General features: G+C 47.4%; 1 protein-coding gene across 2 annotated transcripts in view; it reads left to right on the forward strand.

Annotated features, from left to right (window-relative positions):
* The first annotated feature begins 296 nt into the window (after positions 1 to 296).
* Tpst1 (tyrosylprotein sulfotransferase 1) overlaps positions 297 to 14,469 on the forward strand; it is a 55,931-nt gene continuing 41,758 nt past the window's right edge. Inside the window, exon 1 of one of the 2 annotated variants that reach the window (XM_021162561.1) lies at positions 297 to 588. The gene's annotated coding sequence lies outside the window, so the exon portion shown is untranslated. The remainder of the gene's footprint in view (positions 589 to 14,469) is intronic. The other variant, XM_021162562.2, reaches the window with a different exon arrangement.

Consider the following 14,469-nt stretch of genomic DNA (forward strand, 5'->3'; position numbering starts at 1 on the left):
AATGGCCAGGCAGTGCAGGGGACTTTTTAGGAACACTATTTTTTGTTTGTCCCTGCCCTGTTTCAGGGATGAAGGTCTTCTTGGACATGTGAGGGTCCCGGAACAAGTCCTGGCTCCCCTCCAGTTAGGCCACCGGCTCCGTTACTCCAACCACAAACTGCCCGTGTAGGCAGCAGCAGGGTATAAGCCCTTTTTTGCGAGTTCGACAAACGCTGGCCCCGGATGTCAGACCCCACCCCGCAGCTCCTGCCTGCCCCGCGGGCTCTCTCTCAAGCCCCGCCTCCTCCGGAGCCGACAAATCAGAGAGGCGGACACATCGCGCGGCCGGGCTACGGGTAGCCAATGGCGGCGTGCGTGAGATCCCGCGGCCACGCGGCGGCGGGAGGCAGGAGCTGAGGCGGCGACCGCGGCCAGTCGCTGCTGAGGCGGCCGCGGGTGCGCTTCTCGGCGGGGCCGGGCAGGGCCGTCGCCTGGCGGTGAGGACGCGCTCCCGGGGCGGGCGCTATGGCCACCAACTAGGGCGGCCGGAGAAGCGGGCGAAGCCCAAGATGCCGGAGCGACGGCACGGCTGCGCCTCCGCCATCGTAGGTAAGCGGCGCAGCTCTCCGGGCGCCGAGCCCGGGACGCCTCCATCCTTCATCCCGCCTGCCCCTTCCCCCATCGCCCGGGCCGCCCGGCGCGTCCCGCTCCTTTCGCCTAGCAGTCCCGGGCGCTACTGCCATGTCTGCCCAGCAGGCATTCGGGTCTCCACTCACCGTATCCCGACTCACCTGCGCACGCACGCTCACTGTGGGTATCCCTAGCCTTGATGGAGACCGTCATCCCGTTTTTTTGAGGATTCCCCCACCCCCACCCCCATGAGACATCTCACTGTGTACCCCAGGCTGGCTTTGAATTCAGAGTAACCCTTGCTGGCTTCGAACTCGATTTAGCCTGTAGCCCACATCGTCTTCGAACTCCCTGTGTATAGGCTAAGCTGGCCTCAAACTTAACTTTGTATCCCAGGCTGACCTCAGAACCACCATCTAGCCCAGGTTGGCCTCAGGTTCATCCTGTAGATCAGGCTGGTGGTGGTCGTCTTGTCTCAACAAGGGATGACAGGCGTGAACCACCGTGAGTCCCTTTTTCCATGTCAGTTGCTGACTCCCTTCATGGAATGGTGCATACCCTTTTAATTTGGAGACCATTTTCTATCCTGTTCACCTCCTCTGGCTTTAATCAGCCGCCACCTTTTCTTCCTCTCTTGACACACACACACACACACACACACACACACACATATATATATGAATGCATGCATGCATGTATGTATGTATGTGCATGATGCGTGCGCTTAAGTGCCTGAGGAGGCCAGAAGAGGGCGCTGGGTACCTGGGAGCTGGAGTTAGAGGTGGGTGGGGGTTACCACGTGGGTACTGGCAATTGAACTCCAGTCCTCAGCAAGAGGCTCCGGCCACCCCGCACTCTCACATGAGTCAGGGCCTCAAACTCGTTCTAGACTGGCCAGTGCTGACTATAGTCTTGAACTCAAAGCAGTTCTGCCTCTGCCTCCCAGTTGTTGGGATGACAAGTATGGACCACTATGCAAATTGAGTGCCATGCTTTAAACAGCGCTGGAGACAAGCAGATAGCCCAGGGGTAAAGGCTTGTGCTGCCAAACCTGACTACCTGAGTTAGAGCCTCCAAACCCAGAACATGGTAGAAGGAGAAAACTGGTTTCTGCAAGTTGTCTTCTGACCTCCACAGGAGCCACAGCCCTGGACACTCATACCGTAATAAATATGTGAGATATGTCTACAAATAATCATCATAGTTTGTCCTTAGGTTAGCTGTTCCCATAATGGGTAAGGACTTATTGATGGTCCCCACACAGTAGGTCTAGCACATGGAAGGTAGCCCAAACGTTGGTTAGTACTTGGAGAACCTTTGACTTCTGTTTGTATACGTCTGAACCTACATTGCTGTTCAGATGTCTTTGCCACTTGGCTCTGACTGTTGGCATAGTCTCTCTCTCTCTCTCTCTCTCTCTCTCTCTCTCTCTCTCTGTAGTGCACATGTCTCTCACTTAACAGAGTAAATTGGTGGGCGTTAGGCCTGGGTTCCTAAAGGTTTGTCCTCTTTGCTTATTGTTTGTGCTTATTTGATTCTGATCTGTCCTTTTACCTCAGGAAGAGGGGTCCTCAGTCGCCTGGGTGCTGGGATTATAGGCATGTGGCACCAGCTTGCTCAGGGTGTTTGCTTTCATTCAAAGTTGTTTTATTCAGTTCCTGTTTCTGGTAAACTTCAGCTTTCAGTTTTCATCTCAGCATTTCACACATGGCTGCTTGTCCCTTCCTTCCTCTTCTGCCTGCCTGCGACCTAAGCATGTATGTATGCATGTATGTATACCATTTCTCCGTAGAAATCATAGAACCAGGGACTTGTAGATAGAGTTGGCTTAGCAGTTAAGAGCTTGTACTACTCTTGAAAAGAACCTAAGTTCACCTCCCAGAACCCATGCTGTGCAGCTCATAATTGCCCTTAACTATGCTCCAGAGGATCTGGCGCCCTCTACTGGACTCTGGGGCACCTGCACTCATGTGCATATATCCACATGCTTGCACACAACATATGCACAAAAGAATATACCTTTAATAATAAATGTCAGAATCGGCTTCTTGCTTCTTGCTTTGGGTCTGTCATGTATCCCATTATGACCTCAGTTCTTTTTCTCTCTTCCTTGACAGAAGGTTGGCTCAGGCATCGGGTGTGCTCAGCCAGTGCCTGAGATGATTGTGATCTGCCCTGTGGGTGCTGAGAATTGAACCTGGGATTATCTGGAAGAATAGCAAGTGTTCTTAACCACTGAACCATCTCTCCAACACCCCCAAAGTGATTTTTAAAAAAGATTTATTTGTATGTGTGCATGTGTCCGTATGACTTTGTGCACATGTGTATGTGTTGGGGGTGTATATGCTAGAACAAGGCATCTCTGCTCCTTGTGACTGTATAGCAAGCACTTTTAACAGTAGAACTCTCACCAGCCTCCAAAAGGATGCTTGACCTGAAGACTGGTATAGGAAACAGCAGGGAGAGCAATAAAGTGTAATAAAGGGGAAGGAAAGGGTCAGATCTCACCGTGTGTCTGCTTTATAGAAAAGTGAGCTCTCTCTTTCTGGTCTTTCTTTTCCTCCCTTCCTCCCTCCCTCCCTCCCTCCCTCCCTCCCTCCCTCCCTCTTCCTTCCTTCCTTCCTTCCTTCCTTCCTTCCTTTCGACAGGGTTTCTCTGTGTAGCCCTGGCTGTTCTGGAACTCACTCTGTAGGCCAGGCTGGCCTCAAACTTATAGATCCACCTGCCTCTGCCTCTCTAGTTCTAGGATTACAGGCGTGGGCCACCACCTCCCTGCTTACAGAAAAGCTTTCCATTAATCTTACTTTTCTGGAGGTTTGTGTGAGTGTGGGTGCACGTGTGTGTGGTCAGAGGACAACCTTGATGTTGGTCCTCACCTTCTACTTTGTATGGCCTAAGGCAAGGTCTCTTCTGTTTCTTCACCGTGTATGTCAGGCTAGCTGACTGGCAAGCTTCCAGAGAGCCTCCAGGCTCCACCTCCCCCCCTCTGTGGGAACATTGAGATTATAGACACACACTACTTACTATGTCTGGCTTTATTGAGTTCTGGGGGATCTAGGCTAAGGTCTTCATCATTGTATGGTAAGCACTTTACCCCACTGAACCATTTTCCAGTCTTTGTGCCTTTTTCTTCTTTTTCTTTTTCCTTTTCTCCTCTCTCCTCTTCTCTTCTCTTCTCTTCTCTTCTCTTCTCTTCTCTTCTCTTCTCTTCTCTTCTCTTCTCTTCTCTTCTTTCTTTCTCTCTTTCTTTTTTGGCTAGGATCTCACTCTAAATCATGGTGGCCCTTAATTTGCTACGTTCCTCCTGCCTCAGGCTCCTGAGTGCTAGTATCACAAGCATGAGCCATCGTACTGGACTACCTTATGCTTTGTGTCTACTGTTAAAAGTACCTGTGATGGTTCCATTTGCTTGTTTACATCTTTTGCCTCTTTCTCAGCCCTAAGGGCGGGGCTTTGAAATCAAGATGGGCTTCTATGTCTGCTACCTCGACTGTGTCAGGTAACATGAATAGACATTGAGAATAGACTTTTTTTGTTTAATTATTTGATTTTTAATTGTGTGTGTGTGTGTATTACTGTGGGGGAATGTGTAGGTTTGTGTCCGTGAGTATAGTGCCTGCTAAGGCTGGAAGAGGGCACCAGGTCTCCTGCAGCTGGAGTTATAGGTAGTTGTGGGCCCCTTGAGGTGATGTGGGTCTTCTGCAAGAGCAGCAGCCAGTGAACCATCTCTCCAGCTTAGAGAATCTGTTTTGAAAAGAGCTCTCTGATCCTCTGGTAGTGTTGTGGAAGAGCAGTTAGACAGAGGCAAGACTGGCTTCGTGGAGGTCAGCACAGGATGGTCGGTGAAGATGGTAAGGCCTGCGGAGCTCAGGGATAGATTTGAGGATAGTGTTGGGGAATTGGGCATCAACTTCAGGGTCTTACGCATCTGGCTAAGCAAGCATGCTGCTACTGATCTGAAGTACAACAAAAGCCCTAAGACTACGTCTCCATTTCTGGCTTTGGTAACTGTCCTGGTGGTGTTTCTATTCATCCTGTTGGGAAATGCTGGAAATGGAGCAGGCTTTGAAGGGAAAAGGAGAAACCTAGTGGTGTATGTTATAGAGCTCCTTCTGCTTGCTCAGAGTCACCAGGCTTCTTGCTTGTATAAGAATTCCCTGGAGTTTTGGATGCCTTTGATGAATTTTTCAGAGTTCTGAGAAAGCTGCTCTTAATCATTTGCTAGTGTTCTTGTTAGTTTTACGAAGAGCAGACTTTTGGAAGTCCCCACTCCACCATCCTAGAAGTGTGTGTGTGTGTGTGTACACCAGTAGTTTACCACTGTGCCTTAGTTCACATTTCCTGTTTGTTCAGAACATGAAACAGTGCTGAGAGCCGTTCTTGGGACATTTTGAGGGCTTTCCTAAGCTCTCCATGAATGTCTCATTCCCCAGATCTTTAGTCTTGATTGTTCCGTGTGTGGTTGCTGTTGCCTGAAGCTGTGGTATTAACTAGTCTGATTGTTTTCAACAAATGCTTTGAGGATATGACCATTTATATGAAGGCATCTCTGATTCCATTCAAATGAAGATAAGTCTTAAGAATGGGACTTTTTCAGTAAGCTGCCAGACAGGGTAAGTTGAGGCTCTTGAGGCTATTGTTTTGTTGGGAGCTGCAGTTCTGTCCTGCCCCAGTCAGCAGCTGCTGGTGTTCAAAAGATGTTTATGAGGCTGTTGGTTTTCAAGGTTTCTTCAGAGCTGGGAAAGGGAGTGAGGCAAATTATAGAGCTGCTACACTCACTTTGCTCGCTGAGAGTCAGCCTTCTTTCTTGTATAAACATTCCTTGGATTTTTGTAAGCCTTTGGTGAGTTTTCAGAGCTCTGAGAAAGCTGGTTTTGATGGTGTTGTCAGTTTCCTGCACTTCCATGAAGAGTGGACTTTGGGAAGTCCTACTCTACCGACCCAGGAGTTCTCCTGCCTCTGCTTCCATTTATGGAGAAGGGGTTCCTGCATTATTTTGGCACATTTGTTTAGGTCACTGGTAACTCTGAAACAGTCCAGATCCGTGTTTCTGTTTTATGTTGTTATTTCTGTTCCCAAGAGTAAACTGACTGTTTACTCTTCCCTCAGTCTGTGTCCATGCCCGCTGCTGCTTTGAGACTTCTTGACAGGATACTCAGGTCCTGGCCCCAGCCCCCACAGTGGGGCTCTTGTCTGTTTCCTACGGATATACATCTTCCTTAGTTCTAGACATCTGTTCATACCTCTCGTCTGTCTGACCTTTTATCATTCCATCGTGGCATGTGTGGAGATTTCTTATCTTCTTTTCCTGAGTTCTCTGCAGGCAGATGGTGACTCACATTTGTTTATATGCTCTGTGTGTTTGACCGAGTTGTAGGAGTCTAACTTCATGGCAAGAAGAGTCTGCATTTAAGATAGTGATACTATGAATTGCATTTTATTTATTTAGTACCAAATTGAAGGATGTTTTCTATGCTAGAAAAATTATACAGGCCTCTCTCATGAAATCCTCAGGAAGGTGCAAGAAAATTAAATAATAAGCATTTCCATTATGCTCATAAAATTTGTAATTATGGTTTCTGATGAGCAACTTCATATCTATGTTTAAAAAGATGACAGACTTTCATCTGTGAGTAACTAGGTTGAAGGCAGTATACCTGTTTACATGGGACAATGACTGGGATAAAGGAAAGCTGCACTGGGGCTGGAGAGATGGCTCAGTGGTTAAGAGCACTGGCAGCTCTTCCAGAGAATCTGGGTTGGATTCCCAGCACCCATACAGCAGCTCACAACCTCTGTAATTCCAACTCCAGGGGGATCTGATGCCAACTCTGGCATCTAAGGGCACTTCACACATATGGCGTGCGTATTGCTATGAAGATATACCATGACCAAGACAGCTCTTATAAAAAAAAGTATTTAATTGGGGACTTGCTTACAGTTTTAGATTTGTAACCATTGTCATCATGGTAGGAAGCATGGAGGTGTACAGGCAGATAGATGCTGGAGGAGTATCTGAGAGCTACAGCCTGATCCATGGGGAAAGAGAGAGAGAGAGAGACAGACAGACAGACTGAGAGACTCACTCTGGGCTTGGCATGGACTTTTGAAACTTCTAAGCCCATCACCCCCAGTGACACACTTCCTTCTAATCCTTTTAATCCTTTCAGGTAGTACCACTCCCTGGTGATTTAAGCATTCCCACGTTTGAGCCTGTGGGGGCCATTCGTACTCAAACGACCACACAGCTCTTGCAGAGGCCCTGGGTTTGGTTTCCAGCACTCACTCACATCAGGCAGGTTACAACTGCCTGTAACTTCACTTTAATTGATTTGATACCCTTTTCTGGCTTCTGAAAGCACTTGTGGATATGAGGTACCCATAAACTCATGCAGACACACACACATTTTAAAAATCCTAGCTGGGAATGATGATGCAGTCCTTTAATCCCAGCACTTGGAAGGCCAAGGCAGGTGATCTCTCTCTGAGTTCAAGGCCAGCCAGGTCTAGAGTGAGTTCTAGATCAGCCAAGGTTACATCATGAGACTCTGTCTCAAAAAACAAAACAAAACAAAACAAAAACCACAAAAAAGAACAACAGTAACAAAATCTTAACACAAGAAAGACAGAACTACCTGGCCTTATGTTTTCTGATCTGTTATCCCAAGATCAGGCCGAGTTCTCTATCCTTAAGCTTATCCAGGTGAACTCTGTGGAGAGGCAAAAGCTGTGGGAAATGCAGGCTTCTCACTCATGCAAGTAAAGAGACACACATGGTTTAGACTTTCCTTCTGTTATTCTAAGTACATTTGAGATGGTTCTTCCAGAGAAAATATTTGCTCGTGAAAATCTTAAAATCCACTTCATTTCTCTTACAACACACACAAGGCTTTTTGTTCATGTCACCCCTAGTGTCTGGGAAGGACCGTAACACAGAGTGAGGCCTAGCTGGGTTCTGGCTTGGCCAACAGTTTGCCAAATAATGTATGAAACCTGTGCCTCCTGTTTCTTCACATCTAAAGTTTTCTGAGAAATGTTCCTTTACTTTGGTCCCCACCCCCGATGTCCCGCATTGCACATTGCATGAACTTGAACCCAGGCCCTGAGGCCCAGCCCGCCTTGTTAATTCTTGCATCACGCCTAAGTCATCACAGTCAACTTAGGGTTCTGTGTTATACATCAGTGGGAGTGGGAGCTGACACAAGCAGATGTAATAGACTAAGAAATGAAGAATGGATTAGGGGCTGCAGAGATGGCTCAGGAGTTAAGAGTTCTTGTTTTGGGCTGGAGAGATGGCTCAGTGGTTAAGAGCACAGGCTCTTCCAGAGGTCCTGAGTCCAATTCCCAGCAACCACATGGTGGCTCACAACCATCTGTAATGGGATCGGATGCCCTCTTCCGGTGTGTCTGAAGACAGCAACAGTGTACTCACATACATTAAATAAATATTTAAAAAAAAAAAGAGTTCTTGTTGCTCTTCCAGAGGACCCTGGTTCAATTCCCAGCATCCACATGTTGACTCACAACCATCCCTACCTCCAGTAGTAGGAGATCTAGTGCCCTCTTCTGGCCTTCACAGACTCTGCATGCCTGTGGTGCATAAACATACCACATTTAAAAACATAGGAAGGAGGCTGGGGAGATGACTCAGTTGGTAAAACATTTTCCACACAAGTGTGAGGCTTGCTGTTCAGATTCCCAGAACCTGTGTAGAAACTAGGGAAGCATATCAATTGGCTGTTTCCCCAGCTCTGGGAGGCAGAGACAAGATCCCAGGAGCAAGCTCCCGGGCTAGACTAGCCCACGTCTCTGAAAGGTCCCACATCAATGAAGTGGAAAGTCACTGAGACTTTTGAGTCTCCACATTCATGCACACACATGTGCGCATGCATTTTACACACATGCACATGCAGAGAAACCAAACCATGGAAGGTGAAGGGAAAGGAAACAGAGCTGGACTCCCTATTTCTAGCCTTTCTAAAGTTAAGAAAATTATCTTGGAAGAAAGGACCGGTAGGCTAATCTTAGGAAAGTGTTAGCTGCCTAGAATATTAGTGAGGAAGTTGGGGGGTTTTGTTGTTGTTGTTTGTTTGTTTGTTTTTTGATTTTTCAGGACAGGGTTTCTCTGTGTAGCTCCAGCTGTCCTGGAACTCACTCTGTAGACCAGGCTGGCTTTGAACTCAGAAATCTGCCTGCCTCTGCCTCCTAAGTGCTGGATTTAAAGGTGTGCGCCACCACTGCCCGGCTAGTGAGGGAGTTTTAATGTGGCCATTCTGTGCCATATATAACCAGCAAAGTATTGTCAGTACCTTCCAGGAACTCACAACAGACTCTACTTGCAGCCATCCTTAACATCACTAACTTCTTGGCAGTTGAAACTAATGTATTCAAAAGGAATTCATTACAGTTCTCAGGGCTGGAGAGCTGGCTCAATCACTTGTAACTCCAGCTCTAGGACTCACAGGATCTTCTGATGTCTGTGAGCACCGGTACTTCTGTGCACACGCCCACACACAGACATACATACTCATAAATAAATAAAGTCTTGCTTTCAAGGAGCTCACAGTTTATTGGAAAAGCTGACACATTAGCCCTCTACTGTCATGAAGAGGTGTGATACTGCAAGAGTAAGGATGGATTGAAGTTGAATGTTGAAGGGATGAGTGGGTGTTAGCATAGATGAGCTGCCTTGCACAGGCAACTTGGGGATGTTGTAGGCTGTCACAAGCAGCATCGGGCAGGAGAGGAGAAGAGGCCGGTGATGGTGGGGAGGCTATAGAGACCAAATGGCAGCTGAAGGCTGGAGCTGGACCAGAAAGGAGTTTCCTTGTATTCTAGGTATGGGTTACTTTCTGAGAGGAATTGCCCGCCGAAAAGTCTTAAGCAAGGGAATATTGAGTGTATTTGCAATGAGCGGAGTGGAGAAAGTCTAAACTCATGAAAGAGGCTGTGGAATTACTGTTATTTGCTTATTTACTTTGTGTGAGCACAGCCACCACAGTCAAATGTGTAGAGGGCAGAGGGCTACACAAGGGACTTGCTTCTCTCCTTACTTAGGCTTGAACTCGGGTTGCCAGGCTCGGTGCCAAGTGTATTTACACACTGAGCTATCTTGCTGGTCCTGCTGGAATTCTTTTGTTGGTTGAAAAAAAAAAAGAGAGAGGATGATGATGGTGATGATGGTGATGATGATGATGATCTAACAGCAAAATGGGGCTGGAGAGATGACCCAGCAATTACAAAAATTGGCTGCTCTTTCAGAGGACCTGCGTTCCCACATGGTGGCTCACAACCATCTGTTAGCTCAGTTTCAGGGGTCCAATGTTCTCTTCTGGCCTCCATGAGCACCAGGCACATAAGTGGTACACAGACACTCCCATACACACACAGTAAAACCAGCAAGACCCTTTGAGGATACCATTTATAATTGCAAAACTTCGTTGCTGCTTTCAATTTACTTTGTTTCTGTTTACTTGTAGTTCTTTGCTTTACTCTTTGATTGTTTTGTTGGACATCTGCTTTGTTTCAGATGACTCTAGGTGTTGCAAGAAGATTAGGAACTGGTACTTCCCTCCATGTTTACCTGTGGGTTCCTGACTTTATCCCTACCCGCTGTTCAAGTATCCACAGCATCCTGGATGATGATGGGTTTAGCAGAGATTGCAATGGAGTGGAGTGAACTAACCGCAGTGCAGTGCTCTAAGTGCACACACAATGTTTTACCCAGTAGTTTGAGGTTGCACAAGGGGAAGTGGTTGATTTGGGGCTGGAGGATGAGGCACAAGCACCCAGAGAAGGCTTCCCGGAAGAGATGTGTGGAAAGGAGCAAGCATAGGCAGTTGGTGACCGGCTGGAACTGGCAGGAATGGTTCAGAGGGTTAGTGGTCCAGAGGGCAGGCTCCATGGCAGTGGTCCTGCTTGGGGCCGGGGGAGGAGGGCCCGTGTGTGAATACCCTGGACGCTGCTCTTTAAAAGCTCTTCCACATGTGGACTGAGGATGGGACTCGGTTACAGAGTGCTGCCCAGCATTTACAAAGCTCTGCTTCCATCCCTAGCACTGCGTAAACTAAGCATGATGGTCCATGCCTGCAGTCTTCCGGGACATGTAAAGGCAGGAGGAACAGAGAGGGTAGAGGGCCACATGACACTCTGCCTTAAGAAAGAGGAAGGCCCTTCCACCCGTGCTGGTCCAGCGGCACTGAAGGAGAGCCTGCAAGTGTGCTTCCCTTCCTCTGCTCCCCGCCTCTGCCTTTCACATGTTCACTCTGATCACTGTGAAGGGGTTTATCGTTGCTTTTGTTTTGTGGATTCGAGAACTATGACTCAGTGCTTTGTCTAATGCCAGATGACTAAGAGGCTCGATTCAGACAGAGCCCAGCTCTCCCATCTCCAGTAATCAACTGGGCTTCTGTTAGACCAAGCCAGTGCCTCCTTCTCCTCTTCTTTTCCTTGTCTGGATCCGTTCTAAAATGTACGGAGTTACTAGAAAAGGTAGAATCTTGACTGAGTGACTGAGTGGAAATAAACAGATGGGACACATTTCCTCATGTGTGTTGTTTGTCATGGGTCACAGCCGGTTGTAAACACGAGCTTGGAGAATCCAGAAGAGGAGTATATCAGCAAAATCAGACAGCATGTCTGTGCGCACGCAACACCATGAACTTGTGGAGGCCAGGGACTTGGTGGAGCAAGTCCTTTTACTTCCACGCTGGTTCTGGACGCAGAACTCGGCTCTCTGGCTTGCGTCCTTGGGCAGCAAGCGCCTTCACCCGCTCCACTGTACCACCTTGCTGGCCCCATCTCAGCTTCTTGACACATGCCATACATGTTCAACAACATGTATGATCTTGGTCCTCACTGAATCTCAGCAGGTCAGCTTACCAGTCTCATGTCAAATGTCCTCCTCCACACATCTGCCCTCCGGTGGTCCTGACCCAGCTCCCATATAAAACAGCTTGAGTTTTTAGCTTATGCTCCCCTGCCCCCCTTCCCCCAAATGTATCCTAGGTTTTAGGCCCTGTTCTTAATGCTTGGCCAGCGCTTTTTCCTCATGACCATAGGGCTTACTCAAAGATGCTGCTCCATTCCGTTTTTGCTCTTTGCTCCTTGTCTTTGGGTCTAGAGCCAGCCCCAAGTGTTCTGACCACTGAGCTCTGACTGCTCCAGCACAGCACAGGGCTTGTGTGTCATAGTGCGCTCACCGGGTAAGATTTGAAGTTGCTACAGAATGGCGATGTTGTTGGTGGTTAACCGCTGGGCACATCCTTTGGTGGGTGAATGCAGCCATGAGCTACAGTGAGTCTTCTTTATGCCTAGGAGCTAGAAGTGAATGTAGAAACTACCCTGGGAGGGGCATTAGCTGGCAGAGTGGCATTGGCTTTGCCGCATTGACTGAGTGGGGAGTTTATGATCAACCATGAGGACCTGATGGTTGGCAAAGAAAAAAAAAGGCTTAGGGGCTGAGTTCATTTTTTATTTTATCTTTACCTGACACATTTCCCAAGCATCATTTTGGGCATGGAATGTGGCTACAGCTGGGCCTGTGTGTGCAGTGAGTCCTGGCATGGGCTAACTACCACCAACCTGTACTTGTGTTTGTTGACTGATTTTTTTTTTTCATTGCAATGTTTTGAGATTTATTTTTGATTTATTCTTTGAGACTATAATCTAATTCTATCATTCCTTCTTCCTTTTTCTCCCTCCACATCCTCTTACGTCTCATTCAAATTCATGGCCTCTTTTTCTTTTAAAATTTAGTTTTATTTTATGTACATTATGTGTTGCCTGTGCGTGGAGGGTGTCAGATCTTGGAGCTAAAGACCATTGTGAGCTACTTTGTGGGTGCTGGGAATTGAACCCTGGTCTTCTGGAAGAGCAGTCAATACTCTTAACTAGAACTAGTCTTTTAAAAAATTGTATATATATGTATGTATATGTATATATATGCAAATACATTTCTAAATATAAAAACACAACCCACTTAATCCATATGATGTTACTTGTATGTCTGTGTTTTCAGGGCTGAGCATTTGGTGTTGGATAACCAGTGGTATATTCTTCAGTGGAGAAGACTATTTCTCCTGCTCTCAGAGTTCCTCAGTTGTCTGTTACAGGGAGCAGAGGAATCCATGAGCAAGTGGAGTCCTGTGTGGGTATATGTTGTTGATATGGACAGAGCCATGTCCAATCCAGGACCCAATGGAAAATGTCAAAGCCTTCCTCTGGTCCCTATATGGAGTTGATAGCATGTGCAGGAAATTCTGTCCTCAAATATTCATTCACAGCCTGAAGACTGCTCCCCTACAGAGACTCCTCCTACTAAGGTTAGCTAAACCTTTCCCCGAGACCCAGCTGTAAGCCATAAACTCTGTCTCCTTGGTTATCTGTGTGTAATGACCCTACCTTCATTCAGGGTATGCAGTAATCACTCTCCCCTGGTCAACTCCATAGAACAAACATGCTGAGCCTCCAGGGTACTGCAGTTTCTCCATCAGAAAGCCCAGTCCCAATCCCAGCTTCTCTTTGTGTCTGTATCTGTCTGCCTATTCTTCATTCCCTCACTGCTGCCTCCAGTCAGGTCTATCCTTGGAGTTCTTGGTCTAGGGTTGAGGTCTCCCGAGCGTTCCCTCTTCCACATTAGCTCATCTGCAGACGCCATCCTTGTTCACATCACGGTCAGGCAACCATGTTGGTGCAACTTTATGGGCGTAGCTTCTCTCGAGTGTCTAGAGGAGAAAATCTCACAGCACTTTTCTGTTCCTCTGGTTTTACATTGTCCCTGCCCCCTCTTCTGTACTTCTCTTTGAGCCCTAGGTTCAGGAGTTCTGTTGAAGATAAGAAATAAGTTTTTATGTTATACTTTTGGGTGTTTTGCTTGCATGTATGTCTGTCCCACATGAGTGCCTAGTGCCCACTGAAGCCAGAAGAGGATGTCAGATCCTCTGGAATGTAGTTATAGTCAATTGGGAGCTGCCACGCTCTAGGATTTGAACCTAGGTCCCCCAGAAGAGCAGTCAGTGTTAACTGCTGAGCTACCCACCCCCGACCCTTCCCCAGCAGCCAGCAAAACAACTACAGCATCCATAACAGGAGCAGCATTGTGGCAGTTTGGTTTTATTTCTCTGTCATGTGTATGTGGATACAGGAGAGTTGGATGGGCTTGTGCCATTGCGTGCGTGTAGACGTTAGACGACAACCTGCAGGAATTGCTTCTCTTCAGCATTTTAATGTGAGTTTTGGGAATTGAATGTAGGTCGTCAGGTTGGCAGCAAGCATCTTTACTCTTGGAGTCGCTTTGCTGGCCAGTCATTACTGTTTACATTTTTACTTACTTATTTACTTTCTTAAGTTATTTGAGACAGGATCTCACTAGGTAACCATGACTGTCCTGCTCAGTAGACCAGGCTGGCCTTGAACTTACAGAGATCCACCTGCCTTGGCCCCCTGAGTGCTGTGATTAAAGCTGTGTGCCACCACATCTGGCAAGTTGTTTTTACTATTTAATTATTCTGTAAGTTTGGGTGTTTTGTCTGTTTCTCTGTCTGTATATCACATGCACGCAGTGCCCACAGAGGTGAGAAGAGGAGTTGAATCCCCTGAGACTGGTGTTATAGACAGTTGTGAGCCATCATGTAGTTGCTGGGAATCTAACCCAATTGCTGTGGAAAAGCAGCCAGTGCTCTTAACCTCTGGGCCATCTCTCCAGCTCAGTGCTGATTGTTGTTGTTTGTTTGTTTGTTTCGAGACAGGGTTTCTCTGTGCAGCCCTGGCTGTCCTGGAACTCACTCTGTAGACCAGGCTGGCCTTGAACTCAGAAATCCGCCTGCCTCTGCCTCCCAAGTGCTGGGATTAAAGGCGTGT

The sequence above is a fragment of the Mus caroli genome, chromosome 5 (genome assembly GCF_900094665.2).
Source record: "Mus caroli chromosome 5, CAROLI_EIJ_v1.1, whole genome shotgun sequence".
Taxonomy (NCBI): domain Eukaryota; kingdom Metazoa; phylum Chordata; class Mammalia; order Rodentia; family Muridae; genus Mus; species Mus caroli.